The sequence below is a fragment of the Ipomoea triloba genome, chromosome 3, assembly GCF_003576645.1.
Source record: "Ipomoea triloba cultivar NCNSP0323 chromosome 3, ASM357664v1".
Classification (NCBI taxonomy): domain Eukaryota; kingdom Viridiplantae; phylum Streptophyta; class Magnoliopsida; order Solanales; family Convolvulaceae; genus Ipomoea; species Ipomoea triloba.
The window spans coordinates 8,438,964-8,447,483 of NC_044918.1; positions in this window are offsets into that span (position 1 = coordinate 8,438,964).

An 8,520-nucleotide genomic window follows, 5' to 3' on the forward strand; every position below is an offset into this window, starting at 1 on the left:
ACCAATATATTTTAATAAAATATAAAGTAAGAACATATATTTTGAAAATATATAAAATGAAACAAAATGTTTATAGTTCATAAAATTAGTTCATACATTTTCTAACTTATAACTTTCAGGTACTTTTCAGCTTTTAACTAGTTTTTTAGTTAGGTTTGTCAAACATAGCCTATAAATAAATGATAAAAAGTGGTCAATATTTTTTTTTTTTGAAAGAAAAAGTGGTCAATAATTAGAAGTAAAAATGTTACTATAAATAACGATAAAATGTGATATCAATTCAAATTTTGATAGATATTAACATTCTTCCCAAACTTGATAGATATTAACATCTTCGATCAAATAGATGTTTTATTCATTACAGTTGTTTCACATTTAATTTTGGAAAAAAAAAAGTTCTCAAACTATTTGCAATTTGCAAATACTCAATTGCACTTAATGTATATAAAAAAAGTTTATTGAGTTTTAAAAAAAAAAAAAAAAAAAACTAATTGGACATTTGGGGTTTTTTTTTCTTTTTTTCTTTTTGGGGGGGGGGGTTAATTGGCTAATGGAATTATTATTATTATTATTATTATTATTATTATTATTATTATTATTATTATTTTATTTTATTTTTAATTAAAAACTCTAATTGGACCTTGGAGCTTGTCTATGATGTGAGGAGTGAGGACCTTTCATCCGCATCAATGGCTACCACATAAGACGAAGAACTCCATGGATGAAACTTTGATTGTTAAAAGGAAAAAGGCAATGGATTCCAAAAGGTTAACGAACGAGGATGAAGGTCTAATCTAATTTTTATTTTAAGAAAAAAACAATTACATAAATCTACAAATTCAAATGCAAAAAAGAATGTTGCCACATCAGTTTTACTTTACATGTATATGTCAATTAATTAGTAATTTAGTAGATTAACTTATTAGAAGTGTTAGTTGTACTTCTTTTTTTTTGAAGTTTAGATACTTGTATTAATTGTTTTTTCATTTGAAATTGTACTTGAATATTTATAAATGTGTTGATGACTTCTTTAGCTATTTTTCCTTTTAGTCATTTATTTTTAAGATTTTCATAGTTGGAAAGAGTTGGATCCAACTTTTGTTTCTCTTTCTTCATATCGTACGGCGTGTAAACTAGCCACAATTGTTATACGGTAGACCATAGTTCGAAAACAGTGTCATTTCTTTAAGTAAAGAAATGTCGGTCGTTATATTTTAAAAATCTCATATTTTTAGTGTGTTCATAACAAAATGAAACTACAATACATACATACATACATATATATATATATATATATAGTCATGATCAGGTGTGGCTTGGTCATTAGGTGTGACCGTGTGGCCTATTTTCAGCCATTAGATCATATCAACTCATCAAATCAATGCGCAATATATATATGTTACAGAACACACCATTCTACGTACTAAAACGCACCAGAGGACCGATAAAACACATCATTCCACACAATATACCAAATGCGTCTATTCACTTAAAATTCATCAATATACTTAATAAAACACATCATTCTAGGTATTAAAATGTACCACAACGTGCCTCATGTCAAATTATAAGCATACACTATTTACACATATTAGAAAACATGTGCTAGTTTTCAAAAAAAAAAAAACATGTGCTAAAATATGCACCATTATACGTATTAAAATGCACCACACTTATTAGAAACACATGTGTTAAAATACACACCATTCAATGTATTAAAAAGCACCATATGACGTATTAAAACACACCATTCCACAACACAGTTACACATCATTCTACGTATGAAAATGCACCAACAGATAGATTAAAACACGCCATTCCACAACACAGTTAATGCACTAACATACGTAATAAAACGCACCACAACATGTATTCAAACGCACCACACTATGTACTAAAACACACCATTCCAATTCACGTAATATAAATACTAAAATCATCATAATAACCCACTTAAACATACGTGAATTTCAATAAGATTAATGAAATTGGACGGTGCAGATTAGGCCGCATGACCGCACCGGAGCTCGCCGCCGCATTTGCACCAATATATATATATATATATATATATATATATATATATATATATATATATATATATATATATATAAAATGAAACTGAATAACAGTTTCACATTTTTTTTTTGAAAAAGAATAACAGTTTCACATATTTGAGTATATATTGTCTAATGAAACCGTAGTTGAATTAGAATTATAATTAGAGAAAAGGGTCAAACAAGCCCCTAAACTTTATCTGAAAAGTCAATTATGTTCCTAAACTTTTAAAATTACACCCTTTAACATGTTATATTAAGGCAATGAAGTCCAAGAATCGGTAAATGACCTATTATTAAAAGTTAGATTGGTTCCGACATCATCTACGGCAAAAATCTAGCTACCCGTAACAGGCAACCGTCGCCGGTCGCCGTACACCAAAGAAGGCGACCAGGCGACCACTGGTCGCCTTCTATGGAGAAGGCAAACTGTTCACCTTCTTTGAATGAGAAGGCGACTTTCTCATTTAGAGAAGATGAGAAGGCGACCCTTCCACAAGGGAAGGCGACCAGTTGATCACCTTCTGCCTCTGGTATACTATGACACCCCTAAATTTCCACATTGAGATAGGTAAATACTTAATATAAAAGCTAGCAAATCTCAGAACTAACAACAGAATAAAGCGGAAGCATACTAGTACTCAAAGGGTGTCATACCACATCTAAGCAAATCTGAACCTAGATGCACAGGCTAAGAATCCACAATACTAATCCATCAAAGTAAACATAACTGAAATAGTCAATACATAAACATAGTTTGAGGCACACAGGCCTGAAAATGTCTAAACAGATCCAACAGATCACTAGACTAAGCATAGGGCGAAGTAGATCTATCACTAGCGCTCTCGCGGCTCAATCTACTCCATACCTAGAAAACAATTAGGAAAACATTAGCAAAGAAATGCTAAGTAATCAACCACTCACACTAGTGAGAAATACATAGTATAGCATAGGTTGTAAATATGTTTACACACACATATAGAATATACGCACCAACGAAACTGTTCTTTATTTCAAATCAAATGGCTTAACAACAACAAGCTGAATGAATCACAAACCAAAGACACTTCCAAATGAATCCAATATCAAGGAACAAATGCATAAGACAACAGTTCTATAACAAGATACCAACTGAGGCATAAGTTCAACAGAATAACCACAAGTGAAACCAACCAAACACAATCTCACATCACTCTCTTAGAGTGACTCCAAACCACAATACAAAGGATAAGATCCAAACCACAACCACCAAACCATCATACCAACCATCATACCAATGTCACAACACAGAGGCATAAAGCCCAACCACAGAGGCACGAAGCCCAACCACAGAGGCATATAATGCTCATTACCACAGAGGCATACAATGCCCATTACCACAGGGGCACAAAGCCCAAACCACAGAGGCATATGAAGCCCATTACCACAGAGACACAAAACCCAACCATAGATGCATACAATGCTCATTACCACAGAGGCACGAAACCCATATAATTCCTCTCATAATACCAACCACAAGTAGAGCCACAACTCCATCAACCACTTCCCAAAGATATTAAAGACTCAATAAGCCAAAGGAATACTCATAAGGACTCAAGGTCTCCACATACCAAATTTAGATTAATTCCCAAAGGAATTACTCAAACCAATAGTGCTCAACTCAGAACATGAACACAGGACATACTCAAGATAATAACCAAAGAATCAACCAACAATACTAGCTCAATAAGTCAAGATAAATTACCAATGATCATGAATAATTACTCAACACTCAAGGTAGAATACTCAATAATATGTTCAGGACATATTCCAGAATCAAAGGTGAAACAATAGAGTCAACAGACCATAAAACAGTTATTGGAACAGAACCAGAAATGAACTGAAGAAACACACTGGCGGAACACCACGAACCTCCTCAACCTTCTGCCCCAACTGACGGAACACACCGGCGGAGTCTCCTGGTCCGTCTTTCTCTACCGCGAGGAGGAACGGGGCCACCCAGCGGATTACCACCTTCCGCCACTCTCTTCCACCATTACACTTGAGGATCACCCAAGCGGGACACATTATACCACCTGAACGCACCGCAAGTGCAATCCCAGTACACCATTCTCATACCAGAACATAATACACGCGATAAACAGTCCAGAATACAGAATATGATCAAACTACACAGATTACACATCACAGAGGTCAAATAATACATGGAATTCATAACAATAAATACTCATACTCATCAAGATGAAAGGATAATGAACACAAGTCCATAGATCCACAATATAGGTTCACAATCCAACAAATCAAAGGCTAAACCCCAAGAAATTCCACAGGATTCCACAACACCAAATAATATTCGTATATTCAAGAGTGAAAGTAGGTTTTAGTGTAACATGGAAGATTACCTCTTGAAGCTTAAAGATCCACAAGCAATCACCAATCCTAAGCTCATCCTAGCAACCATCACTTCTTGATCATCTATCAACCCAAAACCCACCACAAGGAGAAGGAAAGAGTTCATAAAGATAGTCAACAAATGGGAGGAAATGCAAGAAAAGATAAGATCTTACCATTATCTTTCTTGAAGAATAATAAAAGAAGGATCTTTGCTTGAAATCTTGAAGATGAAATGAAGACCAATATTTGAAGGAGAATGGGAGGAAAATGGCGTGAAGAATGAGTAGGGGAAGAGAGAGAGAGAGTGTGTGTGTGATCTCTAGATAAGGCTAAGTCTTGAATATATACTTCAATACATATATACATATATGTATATATTAGGGTGAGGGATTTTAATGAAGAATGGGCTTAAATCTTTATACATAACAATTCTATGTACAAGAATAATTGTTAGGCCAAATGATTCATCTCTTAAATAAATGAATACATAGAATAAGGAGAAAGCCAACAATATTAGTAATTAAATGTCTTAGAACAATATATATATATATATATATATATATATATATATATATATATATATATATATATATATATATATATATATATATATATATATATATATATATATATATATATATATATATAGCTAAACCCAAGAAATTCCACAGGATTCCACAACACCAAATAATATTCATATATTCAAGAGTGAAAGTAGGTTTTAGTGTAACATGGAAGATTACCTCTTGAAGCTTAAAATCCAAAGCAATCAAATCCTAAGCTCATCCTAGCAACCATCACTTCTTGATCATCTATCAACCCAAAACCCACCACAAGGAGAAGGAAAGAGTTCATAAAGATAGTCAACAAAGGGAGGAAATGCAAGAAAAGGTAGGATCTTACCATGATCTTTCTTGAAGAACAATAAAAGAAGGATCTTTGCTTGAAATCTTGAAGATGAAATGAAGGCCAATCTTTGAAGGAGAATGGGAAGGAAATGGCGTGAAGAATGAGTAGGGAAGAGAGAGAGAGAGTGTGTGTGATCTCTAGATAATGCTAAGTCTTGAATATATACTCAATACATATATACATATATGTATATATTAGGGTGAGGGATTTTAATGAAGAATGGGCTTAATCTTTATACATATACAATTCTATGTACAAGAAATAATTGTTAGGCCAAATGATTCATCTCTTAAATAAATGAATACATAGAATAAGGAGAAAGCAACAATATTAGTAATTAATGTCTAGAAATATATATATATATATATATATATATATATATATATATATATATATATATATATATATATATATATATATATATATATATATACTACCATAAGGATTTGGGCTTTTGATTTGGAATTACCTTAGGAAATATTCTTAATTCAAGAATTGGGCTCACTAGAAACAACGGATTTAATTTTAGAAAATAACCGTGGAGGGTAATTTCGGAATATTTTATTACGGGGTATCACATATACGGCGACTGATCACCACATTTTTGTCGGAGATATACCAGAACCAAAATGACTTTTAATAGTAGGCCATTTACCGGTTCTTGGACACTATTGCCTCAATACAACATGTTAAATGGTGTAATTGCACTTTTTGAATGTTTAGGAACCGAATTGACTTTTTCTGGTAAAGTTTAAGGGCTTATTTGACCATTTTCCCTTATGATTATAATTTAGTGGTGTTGTAATAAAACTACTAAAATGTGTGTAAAATGAAATTCAATAACAGGTCTTAGTATAATAAGACTAGTGTATGTATAATGTTAAATGAAACTGTAGTTGGAATAAAATGAAACTTTAGTTGTGTTAAAATAAAACTACAATGTATATATAAAATGAAACTGAATATGTTATACAAACAGAATTAATCACATAGAACGAGTGTCACTTCTTTTTATTAAAAGAATAAAAAGAAACGACACCGCATAGTAAAATTTTCCACTAGCCCACCTCTTTGTGATACAATTGTTATATCGTGGACCATGGTCCAAAAACAGCATTGTTTCTTTAAGTAAAGAAATGGTTGCCGTCACGTCTTAATGGAGCTCCATAAATGAAACTATAGTTCATCTAAAATAATATTGCTTCACATTTGTTTTTATATTATCAAATGAAACTGTAGTTATATCAAAATGAAACTATAGTTGTGTTGAAAGAAAACTGCAGTGTATATAAAATGAAACTGAATAACAGTTTCACATATTTGAGTGTATATTGTCCAATGAAACTGTAGTTGTTGGTTTTATGACGTTTGGGTAGTCAAAGGCAGGCCAACGCTACTTGTTAGAATAGCGAGAATATAGGAAAAATATATGGAGTGAATATAGTATTGTATTGCTCAGAATTGCTTGTCCTCCCTCCAAAGATGGAGGGTTTATTTATACATATTTTGGGCCTAGAGCCCTACAAGAAATAAGAATCCTGGACTGCCTAATCTTGCTAATATTATAAGTGATAAGTCCAATCCTTATGAACACTGTGGTAGCTCTGCGCTGGGTCTCCTTCTTGGGCTTTCTTGATCCAGTTGTTCTCTTGGACCGATCCATGTGGCCCAGGTCTAGTGTATTATCCATCAGTAGTTATATCGAAATGATACTGTAGTTGTGTTGAAAGGAAACTACAGTGTATTATAAAAGAAACTGTAGTTGTTTTAAAAGGAAACTGAATAACAGTTTCACATATTTGAATGTATAATGTCGAATGAAACTGTAATTATATATCAAAAATAAACTGTAGTTGTGTAGAAAGGAAAATGCAATGTATATAAAATGAAACTGAATATGTTATACAAGTAGAGTTAATGGTGCGTAACGGATTCGTTTTCGCCGTTTCATTTTATTAATCAAAACGACGTCGTTTTGATGTATGGACTACCATGCACTGTGGATCGCGGTCCATAGTAAAATTTGCGTTTGTGATATGTAAGTTATCGTGATGACTTTTGTACACGATTAGTTAATTAATTGACAGTAATTTTATGCAATAATATGATATGATGGTTTTTATTTTTATTTTAAGTTTCTTAAAACACTTTTAGCTCCCGTTCAGAAATGAATATTTTAGTTAGCACATTTAAAATAAGTAACGAAGTAGTGTTTTACTTATGCAATGCACGAAACAATATATTATTATGAATTTAAATAAAAAAAATTATAAAAATGAAAAGATGCTAATAAAATGTATAATATAATAATATAGTTGGACTACCATATATTTGGTCAAGTATCTATTTAATAGCATACAAAATTAAAATTGAAGTTTTGTATATTTTATAAAGTCTCTAATCATGTGCATATTTAGATAAATTTATAGAGAAAATTTACATATTTACAATGATTTATTCTTAATTGTATTTATATACTATAATTAATTACAATAATTTGAATAATAACTAACATAATTATATTTAGACATAAAAAAATATTTTTTTAATTTTGTATGAATAAATTTAAAATCTAATAGGACACATTTCCTTTATGATGTATAACATTCTAATACTCAAAAAAATATGAATAAGATTTAAGGAGAGTGTGAGTACATACAACTCGAATTTCTCTCTCTTCTCATCGGGTTTAAACCTCAGGTTTCAGTGACGTATCCAGGATTTCTTTGGGGGGGGGGGGTAAACTAAATTAAAAAATGTTTAAACACAAGGTTCAAATACGAATAAATTGTTAAACTACAAAATACATTATAAATATTGTTGGATATAGACAAAAAATAAAACGCATCAAAACTTTATAAAAATACTCATAACACTATATAAAACATAATTAATTTGATAAAATAATTTAAATAGATAACACATTATAAATTATACATCTTATTATTAATATATATATATAGAGTCATGATCAGGTGCGGCCGTGCTCACCCGTGCGGTTCACACCACTCAATGTTACGAAATACACCACTCAATGTTAAGAAACACACCACACAAATATGCACTGTGGTGTGTTTCTTAACATTGTGGTGTGTTTTATTGTGTTTCATTGTGGTGTGTTTCTTAACATTGAGTGGTGTATTTCGTAACATTGAGTGGTGTG